Raw genomic sequence first — 21,105 nt, 5'->3', positions numbered from 1 at the left:
TTGAAGAGCACAATACTTTCATACTCAAAAAATCTGCAACTCCAAACCAGCTAACAAATTGAAATTCGTTTGTATACGTTTGAGATTTAGTAGCAGATCACATATTAACTCATTAACTCAAAATAAAGTTTCATTTCTCAAAAAGTAAAAACCTTTACCAACCCGACAAAGGTCGGCTGCTACATAACATAGCATGGCCCACATGCTTTTAAGGAGTACCAACTGCTTTTTTGCTTTTATCCTCCAATAGCTAGCCCACCGACAATTGCTTATGTTATTGTAATTTGTGTGGTACACTTATTTGATCTAATCAAATAAGTGCTTTTAAACTTATTGCATGGTATATCAATCAAATTAACTGTTTACTATACACACATATAAAAAAATGCTAATTAAAAGGAAAAAAGTTAATAATAACCTAGTTTAAATTTTTGTGAAATATTTTTGCCAAGAATAATACATAATACAATAATACATAATGTAAAGTTCAGAAATGTTATTAGAATTTCAATAAAAAGAAATGTTAATTATTAGAAGTCCCAAGGCTTATGCTGTAAAAATCCCACACTGCTATTAGTTTTCATGCTGTAACCATTTTGCGCATTCATAATACTTAAGTTTGGACTCTGATGGAGGATGGACCCAATAGGACTGATGTATCTTGCGTTGCTCATTAAAGACGTACTCTCAGCTCCTTGTCACAAAAGAAAAGGCATATTGTCCAAAAAAAAACAAAAGGCAAGTCTTGAAGGCTATATATGTACTAATTAAATCCAATAACACTGGAAGTTTTTATGCATTAGTGGATTTCATTGTTCTTCTTTATTTGAAAAGGACCTCCATTCTTCTTTTCATGAGTTGGATTCCTTCATAATAGAAGAGAGAGAGAGAGAGAGCGATAATGCTGTGGCTAGCCTCTTTCAGATGTGGTAAGATATTTTGGTGTTTGGCCTTTGGTGGCTTCAAAAACCACATTTCCAGCTGCAGATAATTAACCGTGTGGGATCCACTGCATTTCTCAAAGACTTACAGTCAACGAAATTGAGCCATTCAATTATAATTTATAATCCTAAAAGCCTTTCATACTTCCTTACCTGGTTTTCCAACTTGAGCTATTTACATCTTAAACTACTTCATTGAAATCCTATCGATCCTTTGCAAAGAAGAGAAAAATGGCTGGAGCTTTGGTTGGAGAGGCTCTGCTCACTGCTTCCATCCAGGTGTTGTGTGACAGGATTGCTTCACGCGACTTCATCGACTTGTTTCAGAGGAAGAAGCTTGACGATTCACTCCTGAAGAAACTGGAGATCACACTGCTGGGCCTTTCTGCAGTGCTCAATGATGCAGAGGAGAAGCAAATTGTGAAACCTGCTGTGAGAGACTGGCTTGATGAGCTCAAACATGCTGTCTTAGATGCAGATGACTTACTGGATGAGATCAACACTGAAGCTTTGAGATGCAAGGTGGAAGCTGAATATGATCAGACCCACAAATTCACCAAGGTGTTGAACTTCCTCTCTACTTCTCTTAATCCTGTTTATCAAAGCATGAATGTTAAGATAAGAGAGTTGTTTGAAAGATTAGAACTCCTTGCAAAACAGAAAGGTGTCCTTGGTCTGAGAGAAGTTGTTGGGGGGAAGGTTTCACAGAGAACTCCAACAAGTTCCTTGGTTCATGAACCTTTTGTATATGGTAGGGATGGAGATAAAGAAAAGTTAGCAAAACTGTTGTTTTCAGATGATGCAAGCAGCAATGATGTATCTGTCATCACCATAGTCGGAATGGGCGGGGTTGGTAAGACAACCCTTGCTCGCTCCCTTTACAATGATGGCAACGTGAAAGAGTATTTTACTCTTAAATCTTGGGCTTGTGTTTCAGAAGACTTTGATGTGGTTAGGGTAACTAAAACCCTTCTTCAATCAGTCACTTCAAAGTCTTATGATATTATGGACTTGAATTTTCTTCAAGGTGAACTAAGGGAACAAGTAAGAGGAAAGAAATTTTTATTTGTATTGGATGACCTTTGGAATGAGAATTATATTGATTTGAATTGCCTCCAGGCTCCTTTTGCTTTTGGGGCTAGAGGAAGCAAGGTCCTTGTAACAACACGGAACGAAAATGTTGCATCTACTATCAACAATGTTCCTATTCAGTACTTGAAACCGTTGTCGCATGCAGATTGTTGGTTATTACTTGCAAAACATGCATTTGGAGATGAAACCCCTAGTGCACATCCAAACTTGGAAGAAATTGGCAAGCAAATTGCAGGTAAGTGCAATGGTTTGCCTTTAGCTGCAGAAACACTTGGAGGTTTGCTACGTTCCAAGAAGAAAGATATAGAGGAATGGAATAGCATATTAAATAGCAATATTTGGGAGCTACCGTACAATAAAAGTAATATTCTGCCGGCTCTGGGATTGAGCTACCATTATCTCCCGGCCCATTTAAAACAATGTTTTGTTTATTGTTCAATTTTTCCGAAGGACTATGAATTCAAGAAGGAAGATGTAGTTTTACTTTGGATGGCTGAAGGTTTAGTTCCACAAGATGAGAATGGGAGTAAGATGGAAGAGGTGGCTAAGGGATACTTTGATGAATTACTATCACGATCACTATTTCAAAATTCCAGCAAATCAAGTTTCACAATGCATGATCTTATTAATGACATGGCTGTGTTCATGGCTAAGGGATTTTGTTACAGGTTAGAAGGGAGGGAATCTCACGAAGTTCCCAAAACAAGTCGTCATTTATCATATGTTCAAGAAGAATTTGATACCGCTTCAAAATTTGAACCATTATTTAGGCTTAAGTGTTTGCGAACCTTCCTACCCTTAGATTTGAATTTATATTGGCCAAAGTTCGTAAGCAAAAGAGTTTCACATGATTTCTTGCCAACACAAAGATATCTACGAGTGCTATCATTATCAGGATATACCAATATCACTGAGTTACCTAATTCTATTGGTAATCTCATTCACTTGCGCTACTTGGATCTTTCCTTTACTGCAATCAAAAGGTTACCTGATATAGTGTGTTCTCTATGCAATTTACAGACATTGTTATTGTCAGATTGTTTCTCTCTCATCGAATTGCCTAGAGATATGAGAAAATTGCTGAATTTGCATCATCTTGATATCCGTGGAACTAACATAGAAGAGATGCCATTACAAATGGGTAGACTAAAAAGTTTGAGAACATTGACTGCATTTGTTGTTGGAAAGTCAAGTGGGTCAAGCCTTACAGAATTGAGGGAGTTACGGTATCTTCGGGGAAGCCTTTCTATTCGAAAGCTGCAAAATGTAGTTGATGCTACGGATGCCTTGCAGGCCAATTTGAAGGAAAAGAAAGATCTCAAGGAGATAGTGTTGGAATGGGGTAAGGATACTGATGATTCTGAAAAGGAGAGAGAAGTACTTGAAAAGCTCCATCCTCCCATAAATTTGGAGGAACTGACCATCAATTTTTATGGTGGAACCAGCTTCCCAAATTGGTTGGGAGACTCTTCATTTTCTCAAATACAATTCATGTGTCTAAGTGAATGTAGTTATTGTTATTCCTTGCCACCACTTGGGCAGCTACCTGCTCTCAAAGAGCTCACAATCGCTGCAATGGAATTTGTTAGGAAGATAGGTCTTGAGTTCTATGGCAATGGATCTTCATTTCAATCTCTGGAGAAGCTAGAGTTTAAGGAGATGCCAGAGTGGGAAGAATGGCTTCCAAGTGGAGGTCAATGCTCAGATTTTCCTCGTCTGCAAGAGCTGATTTTAAAGAAGTGTCCGAAGCTGAGAGGAAACTTGCCTAATCATCTTCCTTGCTTGAAAAAACTTTCAGTGGAGGAGTGTGTGGTTCTATACGAAAGGGCCACTACAACCCTTAACATGGACTACTTACAACAATATTCTTTTCAAAAATTGAGGTTGTTTGGTTCTTTTCAACAATATTCTTTTCATCTGTTATCATTAACAGAGTACATGTCATCTCTTGGGATCCTTGAGATTGGAAATTTTGTTGATATAGAGTGCTTGCCCAAGCAACTGGTGCATAGCAGCAATTGTGTTGTACGCTTGACTCTCAATAATTGTCCATCCTTGTTGTCGTTCCCTAGAGATGGTCTACCTTCTACCTTGGAAAATCTTACAATAGGAAATTGTAGGAGATTAGAATTCCTACCTCATGAGATGATGGCCAAATTGACATCGCTTTGGTATTTGGGTATATACAATAGCTGTGATTCACTGAGGTCCTTCCCGTTGGGCATTTTTCCCAAACTTAGCGAACTTAATATAATTGGCTGTGTGAATCTGGAATCCCTTTCCATTGAAGGAGTTCATGAAAATCTCAACACCCTGCGTATCTGGGAGTGTCCAAATCTGGTCTCTTTTCCCCACGGAGGATTGCCCACTCCCAACCTGTTCTCATTTTCAGTCAGTGGATGCCAGAATTTGAAGTCATTGCCCGAACGAATTCACACCCTCACCGCCCTTCAAGATTTGTCCATATGGAATCTTCCAAATGTTGTGTCAATTGCAGAAGGGGGTTTGCCTCCCAACCTACGTTCATTGGAAGTCAGAGATTGTGATAGACTGAGGCCTTCAGCGGAGTGGGGTTTGCAAGGACTTGTCGCCCTTCAAAGACTCGAGATTCATGGAACTGAGCATCTGTTGGAGACGTTGCTCAAGGAACAGCTGCTCCCTACCACTCTCAACACTCTTCTGATCTCTAAACAGAGTCTGAAATCTTTGAACGGAAAGGGACTTCAACACCTCACTTCTCTTCAAAGCCTACGAATTGAAGACTGTCCGAATCTCGAACGCCTGCCAGGAGAAGCACTTCAACACCTCACTTCTCTTCAAAGCCTACAAATTCGTGGCTGTCCGAGTCTCGAATCCCTGCCAGGAGAGGGTTTGCCAGCGTCTCTTTCTTTTCTTGAAATCTCCAGATGTTCTTCAACTCTGAAAAAAAGATACTGTGAAAATAAGACAGGAGAAGATTGGGGCAAGATAGCTCGCATTCCTTGCATACAGATAGATGAGGAAGTGATCATATGAGCTCTCACAAAAAGTTCTGGTTTTCATTTCACTCTCAACTCTAAAACCAGAGTCAGGTATGTACCTACCACCCCAACGCTTGTTTTATATCTGTTAAATGAGAGCATATGCTTATTCATATTTTAATATTGTTTTCTTAGCTTTTGGGCTTCTCTTCTGCAGAGAGCTAGAGAACTAACTGTGGAACTGTAAAGATAATTTTTGGTTTTTGAATGGAGAGGATTGACCCAAGATTGCTCACATCCCCTGCACTGGTAATTATTTCCGAGTCTTTTGTAAAACCTGTCACATGCATCTGCATAAATTTCCATGGAAACCAAATGAGTGCTAGATAAAAGAAATCTTAATCTAATTTTAATATTTTTTTCAATAATATAATCACAAAACTTAAACAAAACAAAGTTGAAACATTGAACTGCGTGCTTGTGTTCTTCATTTCTTGGCCCCCCAAAATCACCAAAGTGCTTAATGTAAGCTGGCAATCTGTATTTTGAATTTTTCCTAACCTGTATATAACAGGTTAATTTTTTATTTGTGGTTGCTGCTTTCATGTTCATTTAGCAGTTTGCTAATTTATCTCTCAACTTTTCTGTTGCTAATATTTGTTGTCAGATTAAGAAAAGGGGTCATGAAGTGTTGTTACCATACCCTAAGGCTTAAGAAGAGGGCCAAAGTCATCCAATGAAACTTACTTGTAAGTCCTTTTGCAGTCTTATTATAATTTGAAGTTATTGGCTAATATATTTGAAAGAAATTGGGGTTTGTTTTCCTCATTTGGGTTTAATTTTAGCTTCACTGATATTAATTATTTTCTTTTACTCTTCTTTAATCAGTCCTGGTGGATGGCTTACAGATATGTGCTAAGAGAGATGTGAAGTTAGGAAGAAGAAAGGTACTAATTAAGAAGGTACTTGGATTAGACTTTGTCTGATTTGCAGCATCCTTTTCTTCTAATTTTTTATCTTTTTGGGCTATAAGCATTCACATTTTAATGTTTGGTTAATAGCTTTTTCCTTTGAGTGATGCAGAGACCAGGAGGATTGAAGGCCATGGGGAGCATGGAAAGCAACCCAGAATGATTCGAATTTGAATTTTGCTGAAGCAAAAGACAGTTTTCTCTGTGATCTCTATGGAAGAAGATAATGGAAGGATTTGAATTTCTTTTAACAAATGATTTTAAGCAAAATAATAAAGTTCAGTTACAACCCCCTCTGGTCAAGAGCCAATATGGAGGACAAGAGCTGAAAGAAACTTGCTGGTACAGCATGGAAACGTTGCTCAGAAACAGCTGCTTCCTACCACTCTCAACTCTCTTGAAATCTCTACACTGAATCTGAAATCTTTAATGGAAACGGACTTCAACATCTCACTTCTGTTCAAAAGCTAAATATTAGAAGGTGTGACCGTCACGATTTCCTGCCAGGAGTGGATTTTCCAACATCTCAAAGGCTAGATATTGATGAGTGCCCGACTCTGGAATTCCTGCCAGGAGAGGGTTTGCCAGCATCTCTTTCTGTTCTTCCTTGAAGTAAATATACCTTGAAAATAAAACGGCAGAAGATTGGAACAAGATAGCTGGCATTCCTTGCATAAAGATAGATAAGGAAGTGATTATATGAGCTCTCACAAAAAGTTCCAATTGTTATTTCACTCTCAACTACCTAATCAGGATCAGGTACCCATATGAGCTTGTTTTTTATTTTTATTTTTTTTATCTGTTAAATGAGAGCTATATGGGAAATAGGTAGTGTAGTCCAATATGGTGGATTCAATGCAGCTACTTTTCCGACAAAATACTTGTATATTTTCAAAATATATTTCGCTGCTTTTCCAAGAATTTACTTTCAAAGTATATTTTGTGTGTTCTTGTACAATCTTGGACTTGATACTGAGAATTAGGTTTAAGATGCTACAACAATTTCTTTTCATTAAAGCTATTGAAATCTTTTTATTTTTATTTTTATTCTCTAAGATCAATCTATCAATTCTAATTTCTTCTTCTTTGCATTTAGGATACTTGGTTGAGCTGAGATACATAAAATAGCTTTGAGAAGAAATAGGCTTTTCACAATTTGATGTGGAATAGAAGTGTAAGAAAACACATGAAGGTAAAGCTCTATGTATAATTTCTGAAATTTTGGTTTTAGCAAAAATTACAGTTGCCATTTACTATTTTTCTATAAGATTTTGGCAATTTTTTGAATCCTTTGTTTTATGGGCAGATATCAATATTGGGGATCTCTAAACCATGCTACTGTCTTCTAATATTTCAGTTTAAGGCTTTAGGGTACGTTATTTGAGGTGCTAGTTCTGAAATCATGATATAGAGTGGTCTTAAACTCTGAATGGACATTCGGTAATTCTTTCCAGTACATTATTCAATGAACTTTGTGTCATGCATGATGGAAGCTCCAAATTTTCTTGCCAATTTTCCTTATGAGGTTTTGTGGAGCTACCAGCTACTTTTCCAATATATTGTCAAAATATATTTCGCTGCTTTTCCAAGAATTTAAAAGTATGTAGCACTTCTCTTTAGTTGAACACTGCGGCAGATGAGCTTTACCTTAGTTGTTCGTTCTTTCTCATCAGCATTATTCCTAAAAGAACTGAAGATGGGATCTATGTTTTTTTATTTTTTTATTTTTTTTTTATGTTTTTCAAAGAGAGACAAACATTGATTTTATGATATAAAGAAAAGGTCCAGCTTGTCAAACTGGCATGCATAATAAAGTGAATAGCTCATGTATTTGATGATTCCAATTTCAGTCCAAACTCAAGCACCTAGATGCGTACAAAAACACCTATGTAGAAGTTCTGATAGTTCATTTTAAGTCTTCACACTTGATAATTGAATGTACATCATTTGGTGTCATCCCTTCTCTATATCTTGTTTATGTCTGTGTTTAATTGTTCCATGTCTGTCTTCTTGTACAATGTAAGACTTGTTAGTGGGAACTAATTTTTAGCTACAAGAACTAGGTTTCGTTAAAGCTGTTAATCAGCTTGCACGTTTTCTTCGATCAATCAGAACTTTCATCATCTTTACATCTGGGATATTGTTATGTAAGATTGTGGTCCTACAACTTGTACGACGACAATCTTACATAACGACAGTGAATTGTACGGTACAATTATTTGAATTCTTTCTTCTTAATAAGCAGAGGTCTGTTGGAGACCTCTAAACAGTGCTAACTTTGTCAGCTAATATTACATTTGATGCTTGAAGGGTATGTTATTTGTCAGCTAATACGAATATTGAGTGGTCTGAAACTCGGAATGGACTTTCAGCAATATTTTGATCCCTAATTTAATGAAATTTATGTCATGCATTAGGTCTAACGTGAAGGAAGCTCCAACATAGTTGTTTCGGCTGCATTTAGTGGATTTTTGTTGCTGTCATCTCTGTGGTACCCATCTCGCAAAGAACTCATTGCCTCTTGGATGGACTACAACTTGCAAACACTGCCCATTCCCACACTTTCAGGAGGAGGGTCTATTGGCTACCTCTCTTACCATCATTTCTCAAAACATTGGATAACAAGAGACTCCATGAATCTTCAAAGACTGAAAGAAACTTGTTGGTGCAGCTTGGAAAGCTCCAGAATGAATGAAGAATGGTAAAACAGTACATATGGCTGCCATTTGTATAGAATATTTATAAGAAACGTTCCAATTTACAAAGAACAAAGTTTTTTTTTGTCTACTTTCTCTTTACAGTTTGTGTTGACCAGTATTTCTTATAATTTATATGATCAACTGAATTTCTTATAATTAGATCTTCCTCTTCTGTATTTCCTCTCACTGATTGATTGTGCCTCTGGTCCTCTCCCTAAGTGCAATTGGGAGAAAAAAAAAAAAAGCATAACCAACAAACACATAAATATTTCGACACTCACCTGACTAAAGATCCGGCATATGAAATTCTATAATGACTGTAGGCATACAATGCCTTCACAGTCTTGACCATTGGATGAGATATATTTGATCCACATATTGTGGCTCACTCATATGACTTAAGATGTTCCTTTATCATTATTATTTCTCATTTTTTTCTTTGCTTGCTTTGCTCTTCTTCATTGTTCAAGATAACACATTCATCTTATAAAAATTGGCAAGACAATTAATTTATTCAAAGAGAAGTTCAGAGGATGGATGTACAAATCGAGGAAATCAGCCAAGATATCAAAATTTGATGAGATGAGATGACTTTTGTTTAGACATTTGTCTTTGAGAAATTGGCAAATTTGCTCTCGGGCTAAATAATAGCACCCTGTCTTTATTTTCTGTTACTTCTGAAAACTTCAAGTACAGAATATGAAAAATAAGTTCAAAATGTAATTAGGAAGAAGACAGACGGTGATGTCCAGGCTGGAAATGACATAAATTTAGGATGAGAATGTACAATTACAAAAAATTATGAGAATCGGGGTCAAAACCATTGCTCCAAATAAATTGAAAGTGATCGGGTCTAGAATCATAGATACTTGGCCAACCAAGGTAGCTCCTTGCTGTCCTTCAGTGCAAATGCCACATCGTCACTGAAACAGAGCCCATATAAACTCATATCAGATCAAGAAATGGTCCAAAGTTTTCTGATAAAACCTCGAAGTTCAAAGTAGCTTTCACTTTTGGGTTAGGGTTCAGGGGAATTGTAATAAAAATCAGTAGCTGCAGTTTTGGGAGAGAGGGATGAACCTATTGTGGTCGCGGTCTACCACAATAAGTTTATTATATGCAAAATGCTCCCTTAGACGTATAAATTGACAACTGGTATGATACAGTTAGTAAGATATGCAAAACTGGCGGAAAACCAAGTCTAATAATCAGTTGCTGCAAGGACTTGACACTTGAAGGGGAACAAACCTTGGAAAGTTGAGCTGCAACTTCTGCAACCTATGCTTTTCTCCTGATTGACATAAGATTATTCTGCATTCACCAAGCTTACAACTGCCAAAACAATAAAACCAAGAAATCATATATTCCTCCTGTTAAGATCAAATTATTTAGTATCATTTCCAGAAATTACCCTCTAAACGTTTTCACTATCTATTCTTTAAATAAGGCAATTGCAGACACAAATATTAGCCTGTTCCAAATAGTCACTACAGCCGCAATTGAAAACCAAGGACGTGAATTAAAGTAAAGCCATTTGACTTGCACCTTACACCCGCCTCAGAGAGAACATAAAAAGAAAAGAGGCCATCACTTAAACCAATATATTATATGCAAAAATGCAACAGCAATTAAAACACTTATTTTAAATGTCACCAAGGAAAATAGAATTGTATTTTCACCATTGTTTCCAAATGACATACCTACAAATAGGCTTAGATTAAGATAAAAACTTTGTCAAAACCTGAATCTTTTCTTAGTCAAAAGCCAAACACTCCCATGTTTAACAAGAAAAAAATAATGAACAGAAAAGATATATAGACTATGTTTCTCCATATGTATGTAGAAATTAATATTAAAACGCATCTTACCGAATTTTTAATAGTGTGTCATGTCCAGGAAATGATTCTCCGTTGCTTGTACAGAGACAGGAGATTGCCATTGCTAACTGCAATCCAAAATATAACTTCAATAAAAACACTATTGCATCGCAACTTAATTTTAAACTCCAGTAGTAGAAGTAAACAGTGAAGGGCATCAGAGAGAGTGGTAAAACAAAATCAAAATACTCTGGTTTCTACTTGAGATACACTATTGTGAGGGAGAATAGTATTTTATTAGTCATTACGTCAATTGACGTCAATGTTTCTTGCCTAATCATTATCCCCTTCTGTTTTAAATACTAAAATTTAAATACAAAAAAATCTGAATGCACCGAACAAAAATGTAAATACACAAATCATTCAGGGAAGCTTGAAAAGTTCACCTTTTCAAAAGTAGTTTCACCCATTACTGTTTTATAGAGTTCATGCACCATAGCAGTCAAAAAGATTTTGCTCAGTTTTGGACAAGTTTTCATCACCTGGAAAGGAAAAGAAAAGGAAGAATCAACATTAAAATATCTCTCAAGAAGGTAAAAAAAAATTATTTTTCATCTTACAGATGCAACATAATAAATAAAAGTAGTATTGAGTTAAATCTTATCTGTGCATAAATTCACCAAAAAAAAAAAAAAAAAAGGAGAAAAAAAACTTAAAACCAGCACCAGTGATTCAGTTGTTGCTTTATGTTAATTTTGCTCCTGTAAGCCATTTATTCACAAGCTATGTTCTTTACAAGAGTGGCAGCTATATAAGATTTAGAAAACGCCAACGGCCACCATTTTCATCTCTTTTGTAGGCACCATTAAAAATGTGCGGCCACCTTGATCTCATTTATCTCATGTTAGGATAGCAAATTATGCAGTAGTCACTGTTTTATTCAAGAGCTTCGGTTCCCTCTTCTAAGAAATAACTTCATTAAAATAAATGAAGTTTCAACTTTCAACAACAGATACATAAGTATTTATTATCAACATAAGATATAATTTGACTCACTTGAATATGAGGTGCCTGGAACATTTCTTGTATGGCTGCTTCAATCTCTGCCATACCAACAACTGTTTCTCCTGCAAAGTGGATACATAAAATGACAAGAAATGAAGCTTCAGAAACAAAAAAATAACACTTCAAACAAAGCAAGCACATATTTTTTAAGCTGCATGAGATGTTGGTGTTTTCTCATACCAATGCAGCAACAGAGTACATATTTGAAATTTCAGGTTACAAGAAAGAAGAAAAGTTAATAATTCTAATTCTTTGGTTTAAAGAAGAGCTTCATTTTGGAAAGCAATGAGAAAGCTATTGAATTAACTTAACAGGTTGCACGTGTCAAATGGACCAGAGAAGGATTAGGTATCAAAATTTAAATATTTGTAGATGAGGAATAACAAGCACTTACTAGTTCTATCTGGTGATAAAACAAAAATTGGTGGAGGCTCTCAGATAATGGGTGCTTCATTAAAAAGAAAAATGAAAAACAAAGAAAAACCACAGGAAAAAAAAAAACAAGAGATGTTCCATTTAGCATTTAAAGTAGATCTTCCATGAAACCTAGCTCTAATTATGGGATAGTTGATTTTTTTCCAATGAAAGGAAAAGTTAAATATGAGACCAAACTTGAACAAATTTACAATGCTTCAATATTTTAGACCATGATGTTAAAAAACAATGAAATTGGACATCACAAAGAAGGGTCAATACTCTGATCAAGTCCCAATATGGGGATGGTGGAGGGGAGAGGCATAGCCAGAATTTCCTTGAGCAAGAGCTGGTAATTTCTAGAACCAAATAATTCAAACTTCAACGCCCCACTGAACATCTAATATGGGCCTTTTATCTAAAATGGACGCACATCAAGACCGTACAAAGTAATTCAGATTTCAAACTCTTGCAAATGAATAGTTTACATATCTTCCCAGTTCCCAGTTTCTAGTAATCAATGAAAGAAGCCGTTTTCAAGTAGAAAGATAATAATCACAATAAGTAGTTTTTACTACCCCAATATCAAGTGATGAACATGGAAGTTTAAATACATTATCTCATGTTTTGTTGATGTGGTCAGGTGAAATGGGAAACCACGATTTAGAACTTGATTTGGACAAAATGAAGGCAGCCAGTCATAACAAATAGCTAAGAGAGTTCGAAGGTGTGAATATGATTAGAAGCAAAACATTCCCTTTTTTTTTTTGTGCTAAATAAATGAATACATTAACCAAGAGGGCAACGAAGAAGAAAAAAAAAACACAAGCCAAAACAGGCCATAAAACCAGCACAAAAGCCAGTCCACATGAAAAAACCCAGCTAACAACAAGCCAAAGCCAAAAACAAACAACAAGACCCAAACTAAACCAAACAAGCAGGCATGCAAGCCTAAAAAAAAATTACAACACACAAAGGAGCTAGACTACCTCACACGAAACAAAACAAGCAACATGACAAAGAGGACTAAGCTAAACAGCAAAGTAAACATTCCATTTTTGGGCAATTGCAAGACTGGTAGGAGAAGGCTTGGGACAATTGCTCTAAAAACTTACCAAACATGGTGATACAATTTAAACAGTTGTTTGAATCAATTAGATCATTCAAATCTAGTTTCCTAATTTAAAGGGGTTGTCCCCTCATTATTTCTTTACAGCATTTTGTGACGGAGTCCGTCTGGAAAATCAATTGTAGAAGTTTGTATACCTTGAGAAGCATTATTGGGAGCTGAGGTTAATTTCTTCAATTGATAATCCGTGATTTCTGCGGCACGCCTACATATCTCCAATGCACGACGGGCGTCTCCTGAAATTGCTGCTACCTGAATATGTGTTCAAATAATATCAAAGACGTGCACAGTGCGAGCATCCACTATGGCCAACTAATAGACAGAGAAACAAAAGTTAAAATTCATGATGAAACAAAATAAGATACAACTTACCTTTCTGGAAGCAAATTCTATAGCTTGTTTTTCAAATGCATTAATTTCTTTAAGGCGACTCGAAATGATTTCTTGCAGCTGCTGGTAATTATAGGGGCCAAAGTGGAGCCTTTGGATTCCCATACGACTTGAAATACAAGGAAGCAACTTCTCTGGAAGATCCATGGTATTGGCTATGCCTGAATATATATATTTATCACAAAGAGGTTAATGTTGCAGTCATCAACGATCTCATCATCGTCATCATTGTTTCTAGTAGAACCATTTTCCTTTTTCCTTTTCCCTTTTTTGGTATTCGAGAATCCCTTAAATCTCAGAAAAGAAACATCATTGTGTGCTAAAAGAATGCAATCATCATTCAATAAGGAAGGAGACACATTGAAGAGAAAAGTATACCTATTACAACTAATTTTGAGTGTGGCTTAGTAGGCAAGTCAAGAATGTTGTATAGAACCTGAAACCAAGAAGGGACTACAAGTATGAGAACTATGTATACTTAACAAATATTCATAGTAAAACTTTGCATATTTTATAAAACAAATGACTGGAATAGTTGTTAGCAAATATTCACATCACAAAATGCACAGGGTACCAACTGAGACAAATGGGTTACCGACTGGTTTCTAGTCACAAGAAGATCAAGTTCATCAATAAGAAGAATACAAGGCTTGTCATCTTCTTTGCCAATTTTCTTTCCATCAGAAAATCGCTCATTTAGCAAGTGAAGAGCCTTTTTCCAACCAACTCTGTACCCACTTAATGCTTCGTATATAACCTGTGCAAACACAAGGTGTATTACAGGGCTACAAAGGCATGCCATCATGATAAACATAGAGCATCAAATTTAAATGTAATTTTACCTGATAGATATTCTCTGGTGATGCCAACTTTAGACCATTTATCTCCACAAAACAGTAGGGTCTTATACTTCCTGCATCAACTTCAGACCTTAGATTCCTCATTACTGTCAAATACACTCATTGTCTGCAGTTATACAAAGATAATGGAAGGAATAAGTAAATTTCAGTTCATGCATGAAAAGTACATAAAATGAAATCTATAGGCAATCTGAATTAACACAGCTATCTGTTAATAAAAATAAATAAACAGATTGTACCTTGCCAGTTCCAGGAACGCCATGAATGTACAGACAATGTCCCAGACATTTATCATCAGAGATGGCACCTTTGATAAATGCAGTTATCTCCAACATTTCTCTACATAAAAGCAGGTCTACATGATTAAAACGTTAAAATAATGCACATCAAAGAAAACTTTGAATGGACTGATTCTAACATACTTATCCCTGCAAGGTAAAGACTTCGGCAGTGATGACAACAGAAGTGTTGCCTTTGCTCTCTCAAGAGCAGTCTGTTTGTGCATCTTACATGCTCTGGGATTTTCTTCATTCCTATCTTTTGAAGTCCCAAAAACCGCCCCTTCTGTGAATTCTCTACATACATAATTGGCAACTTTAATTTTGGGCAGAAAACAAACTAAAGCCACAAATATGAGATAGAAAGTAGTGGCCATACTGCAGCCAACTCATGACTTCGAGATGGTTTAGCTAGTATATTTTTGAGACTCTCCTCTTCATAGTCCATGTCTTCTTCTGCATCAAAGTCTGCGTCTCTGAAAAGTTTACAGTCTTCATCACTTCCAGCTTCATCATCGTCCTACCAAATGGTTAAAAACCCATTGATTTCAACTGAATTTTCACTCCACTTGGAATTTTGCAGAATTTCAAATACTGATTCTGATTTCATGAAATGCTTACCTCTTCACCATCATCAATTTCAGCGAGACACTTGAAATTGTGCCAATGGATATCATATTCATATTCACATAAAAAAACATCATCCCCTTCATTCGCTTTGGTATATTCCTTAGGGTTCATGACAAAACAATGTTGAAGAACAGATTCCATCTGTAAAAATATGAACTATTAACAGTTATGGACTTAAGGATGAAATGCTCTACCTCTTTCAACATAATACCTGATTCATAATTGAGATAATATGAAGCAACAAAACAAGAGTTCAAAATAATTTAACTATATAAATGCAAAGATGCTACAGAGTACTGAGGCAGAGAATGATGTTTTAAAAAAAGGCATGTATAACCTTTCATATGTGAAAATCCATGCAGCATTGCTCAATTTATAAAACTCATTCAACTCAATTAAACTAAGAATTAATCCTATTTCTTCAGATTTGGCTATATCACATGAAATGATACATATTTTTGTCAATTTCTTTTTGCTTCTTTTCTTTACCCTTATGCTAAACATATAACATGAATTCTTATTTTCTTAGTTGCTCTTTTTAATAATTCTAAGAATTGATTAGGAACAGAAATTCACATTCACATATACATCATTACTAACAGAAACAAAATAAAGAATTGAATACAAAAGGTATGATGTCACCATTTTTTGCATGTGATTCTGAGAAAATTATTCTAGCATGCAGGACAATCACTGTGTCCCATAATTGACAAATTTATTCAAACAGAAAAAGAACCTTTCTTTGAAATGAAACAATCATAGTTATGATCATTTCTTTGATAAGTAAATGAACAATTAAGATATATCATCTATCACCTCAATGTCAGAAAAAACATTTGTGCGATAAATCTCTCTCCTCAAATTATGTGGTTGTCTTCCGGCCGCAGTCTCTTCGGGAATTATATACCAACGTACCCGACACCAATGGCTACCATCCACTTCTTTCCATATACTGCACACCTCCAAAAAACAAAAATTAACAAAATCCAAATGCATTATAAACAAAACAACAAAAGCACACATCATTTCAAAATTAAATCAAAATAAACATCCACCTTTCGATGCGGGCAGCCAATAAATCACTGGAGAGAAGTTTCTCCGTCAAGGTTCTAACCCGTTTCTTCCCATTTGGAGGTGTTGGAAGCTGGACCTCTTTACCCAATTTGTGAGCCTCGCAAAACCCACAAATCCAATCTCCTTGAGGAACCTCTTTCAAAGGAGGTTTCAAGCATTTCAAATGGAACCCACCTAAACAATCATCACACTCAACCATCACAGCTTTTCCAGACTTAAAGCACACCCTGCATTCCTCCACTTCAACCACTTCATCATCAGAGCTTACATCCTCTCTCCTCTTCACATATACACCATCCCCAACCTCAAACTCACCCCCATCATACACCACCTTCTTGTAAAACACCTTTCTCTTCGATACCGCCCAACTCTTGTTGTTCTTCTCCAAATTCACATTTTTCAAAGCTGTAGACCGTGTAACCACCACCGTCTTCTCGCGGCCCCTCTTCCTCTTCTTTGTCTCCGATTGCTCCGGTGAGACGGGAGAGAATGCAAGTTCAACCTGGGTCAAATTTTCCTCCTCTTTATGCTTCTTCGACTTCTCACTCTTGTCAGCAGATTTTGGGTTTTCGCAATTTCCCCCATTTTTTCTTTCAACGTCGTCTTCGCCGAATCTGAATGCTCAAAATGTAGCAAGGCTCAGCGTGCCGATCGGCGAGGGTTGAGGCCTTGCGGAGTTGGAGGAGAGAGAGAAGACATTGTGGGTCTGCGGGTTTTGGCCGAATCATTTCGCAATTCACTGATCTTTGAGGTGTGGCACCATCATTCAACGTCTTCTTCTTTACCGAATCTTCCGAAAGCTTCTGAGGGGTCTCCTCCATGATTGTGCAGACGGAGGTACAGCGATGGCAAGCCTTAGGGTTTGAATGTATGTGAGTCAGTGAGGGCGGGAAAATATAAGAAATCAAGACAACACTCGCCTAAAGGCGATTGTATGTGATACTCGCTTCCACGTGGCAACAGAAAGTTAAAAGACAAAAATTTCTTCTTCCCCGTTTTACCCCTCTCGTCACTTTCCTAAACTTTTATTAACATTTAAAATTTTTTTTTTTTGAGAGTCAACATTTTAAGCTGATTATCAACTCTACCCAACGTTCTGTATTCTGTATATTCTCAGATGTATTATCAATTTCTTTGACACTGATTTTAATTACAATGCTGAAGTTCCCTCCAATGAATCGTTTTCACCTTGGTATTGCTCTGTTAGTTTTTTTCCTTTTTGTGGGATACGTGGATTTCCAAAAATTCAGAAAATCCTAAATATATGTTTTTCTATTGCCCTTTGATCATTAAGACCACATACCTCAATAAAACGAGGAAAAAAAATATGAAAGTTATAAGGCACCCCATAATGTGGCAGAAGAAGCAAAATTAGAAAAATATCAAATACAGAAGAAAAAAAAAAAAAAAAAAAGGAGATCTTAATTGAAGCTGTCTTTGGAAAAGAATCTGAATTGAGTAAAAAATAATATATGGGCTGGTTTTCTCTTTTATGCTTTTTAATTCTTGTGTTAACTACAGCACAATTACTTACAAAAAAAAAAAATCACCTACAAGGCTACAAACCAGTGAATTATGGTTTGTCTTAAAAATGCCAAAAAGCACATAAAAAGAAATCAGTAAATTATAGTTGTCGCAATTTAGGGTGGCAAACTATTTATTTGCATTTGAATTTTGAAATTGGGGTTTTGCTTCCGATTCAAGCATATTGGTTGTGGTTTTTCTGATAATTTTATTTTATGTCACCAATATATGTATGAGAGGTTGATTGATTCACAAGTTCCAATAAACATATTTCCAAAGCACCAATTGGTTAAAAAATAGGAAATTATATGCAGTTCATTTGTTTAAATGATTTTATGTTGCACTACCATTGTCTAACATATTTTGCATCAAATGGCTTAATTTGTATTTGTCAATAGTTAATTTGGGAATTTGTATTGATTGTTTTTGCTTTTTTTCCTACCAGTTTCTTTTACCTTTAGTTATACTAGCCTCTCTGTACTCGCTAACACGAGTGCGAATAGGCTCTTTTTTTTGTCCATAGGTGTAACGCTTATTTTTGTATACGTAATTTTCTTGCCATATTTTGATGTCTCTATACACCACATTAGTTTAAACTGATAGAAGATATTATTCAACTTCTTCTTTATGGCTTCTTAATAGAAGACATTGTTCAACTGTTTCTTTATGGCTTCTTGTTAATGTTATCTATTTCATAAAAAGTTTGTGTTAACGCGAGTGCGAATAGGCTCTTCTTATTGTGCAAGTGTTGATATTTTAACATGAATAGTGTGCTCAATACGGTTGGCATATTGCTCTTTTTATTGGACATATGTTAAATTCATTTGTATAAGTATCTCTAACAATTGGCAAATACGTATTCGGTAATCCAAATTTATAGAACTCCAATTTTTCTATTACGTAAATGTTGATTGTGTTTTTATAGTAAAATTTAACACTATTTTCAGTTACAAACTACCTATTTTTTGGTCACTTTCTTTTCTATTGCTCATATGAACATACATGCAACACAATCTTTTTTGTAATATAAACTTTTATTTTGAATAAAAATACATACACTACCAAGGAAAAGAAACGAACTAACAATGTCAATGTGAATAAAGAATTAAAAAAAAAAAAAAAAACATACCTAATAAATTTGAACGTAAAAGTAATACTTTAAATCGAGTTAACATAATAAATGGAATCCTATACATCCTACAGCCACCTCGCACAACATAATATATGAAATTGCTCTCAAGGTCCTCTCACAACTCCTTTACAAATTTTCAACATGGTCCCCCCTCCTTCCCCTGGTAGAGATCCTGTAAAAAAAAGAGAACTAAAAATCAACAATAATATTGTCTAAGAAGGCACACAGATTGCAACCATTTATCCCAAATATTCACATTTTCCCATTGCCGGTGAAGTTGTTGGTCCAGATAAAAGAATTTTCCAGGAAACAATAAAACCTGAAATAAAAGCCAAAATCCAGATAAACTGAAGAAAACAAATTCATAATTAAAAAAAATTCAAAGCAGAATAATAAAGCCCCAAAATTGCCCAAAACAACTAAGTGAATCAAAAGTTGATTAAATAGAAACCATTGTTGGAAATTATATGTTATAATATTCATTTTATATTATAATATTTAATTTCTAATATTGAATGAAAACTGAAAAGTGTTGTTAACAATCCAACAGTCACTTTCCTTTTGCCAAGCAGTGCCACATATTGCAGTAGTTGGTTGTGCCTCTTCACAAGGATATGTCTGATGCAAGAGTTGCATCTTTCTTTGTGAACAGCCACCGTGTGTATTGTTTAATGTTTAGTTGTGTTCTTTCACAAGCACCTCTTGAGTTCTATATAAACCCATGATGCTCTGTATTATTTATCAAGTAATTTTTTTAGTTTCTAGTCACTCTATTCTTCTCCTCCTATCATTTACTAAAGAGAGTACAAATATATAATTGGTTCGCTAGAGTTCAAAATTGTAGTGCTTCAATTTAGAATTATTGATTGTTGTATCCTGGGAGGATGGATGCCAAAAGAACTGCAAGCACAAGTGCAGGGGTGAAATTCTGTCTTTAGGACATTGCAATTTGCAAGCCTCAATCACAATCAGTTAGTATTTCTTTGTGTCTATTTTTTTCCTTTTACTTATTTAAAGTGTGTATACATTTTATTGTATTATTATTATTATCTATTTTGAAATTTCCTGTTATCAAATCCATATTTCTGATTAATGTTCCAACAACCATTACCTGGAAAAACCATAATCCAAATCACAAAAACCCAAAAAAATAGCTTCACAAAGGTACGTTGGTAATCATCTGACACTACTCTTAAATGGTAACAAATTTCTGAGATGAGAGATTGAGAGAGGAAGAAGTTGAAGTTGGGTAGAAATGGGAGGGACGAAGAAAATTGAAGACAACTACTGGCTATGACGTGGTTAGTGGGATAAGTGAGAGTGGTTTCTTTTCTTCCCTTCTTGATTAAACTGTGTCTTTTTGTTGGAATGAACGTGGCCATTTTTTCTTTGTTCTAATTGTTTTATGTCTTTTTAACATACTCTTGTTTTACCGTTTTTTCCCAAACAAAAATCTTTGAACCCTTCAAATGAAATACAACGATTACTAAATTAAATATCAGAATAACCATCAATTATCATAAGAGAATACCTCTGGCTTGTTGTGGACAATTGCTCTCGAAGCCATTCCTAAAATAAAAAAAAAAAAAAAAAAAAACACTTCTTTCTCTTCATTGTGGTTTGGTTCTTCTTAAGCTAGGATTCCATGAATGGAATCAAATCCTTTGCAGCCTCAATGAACAACAGACTTGACCTTGTTTCTGAAAGAAAAGCCTTTTACAATTTGCACTGCTCAATAGTGGACTTACCAACTTTCTAGCATTGAATCCAAAAGCAACAAAAAGTAAACAGTATCAATACAGAGTAATGGTTTCATAAAGTAATCATGTAACAGAGTTCTGGTTTTTTATTCAAATAAACTGTTATAAAAAATATGATTTATTTCTCCCTCATTATGTCCACCCAAAGTTTGATGCCTTTATCCTCAGAAAAACTGTAAAACATGCAGTGGTCTGAAAAAGGATTTGTTCCTCAGTTTATTGGTCCTTGGAAAAGAATTAATGCATCTACTGAAAGAATGCCTGATGTGGCTTGGAGCTATCATATGACAAAGTTTATTCGTTTATGCTAAAGAATGAAGAAAATTTGAAAACCAGAAAATGTGAGTAAGAGAAAACAGAGTCATGTGT

The 21,105-nt window shown here is 35.5% G+C and overlaps 1 non-coding gene and 2 pseudogenes across 13 annotated transcripts; 1 reads left to right on the top strand and 2 right to left on the bottom strand.

Moving 5' to 3' along the window:
- Window positions 1–1,000: 1,000 nt before the first annotated feature.
- LOC147291722 (putative disease resistance RPP13-like protein 1 pseudogene) lies at window positions 1,001–8,745 on the top strand (annotated as a pseudogene). 12 transcript variants are annotated; one of them, XR_015121238.1, is made up of 8 exons: window positions 1,001–5,104; window positions 5,211–5,302; window positions 5,661–5,742; window positions 5,882–5,955; window positions 6,077–6,723; window positions 7,061–7,156; window positions 7,271–7,335; window positions 8,382–8,745. The product of XR_015121238.1 is annotated as a putative disease resistance RPP13-like protein 1 pseudogene, transcript variant X6 (transcript). The 12 variants fall into 12 exon arrangements; XR_015121236.1 differs by lacking the exon at window positions 7,271–7,335; XR_015121235.1 differs by having other exon boundaries at window positions 7,271–8,745.
- A 777-nt stretch (window positions 8,746–9,522) lies between these two features.
- Window positions 9,523–17,019, bottom strand: LOC147291720 (origin of replication complex subunit 1A-like; annotated as a pseudogene).
- On the bottom strand, window positions 15,253–15,330 carry LOC147291721 (small nucleolar RNA snoR28). The gene has a single exon (XR_015121586.1). It is a non-coding gene; the product is annotated as a small nucleolar RNA snoR28 (small nucleolar RNA).
- Window positions 17,020–21,105: the final 4,086 nt, after the last annotated feature.

This window comes from Dryas octopetala, chromosome 3, assembly GCF_963921425.1.
Source record: "Dryas octopetala chromosome 3, drDryOcto1.1, whole genome shotgun sequence".
Classification (NCBI taxonomy): Eukaryota; Viridiplantae; Streptophyta; class Magnoliopsida; order Rosales; family Rosaceae; genus Dryas; species Dryas octopetala.
The sequence above is the reverse complement of the archived record's forward strand: the minus strand, read 5'-3'. Positions and strand labels throughout refer to the sequence as shown.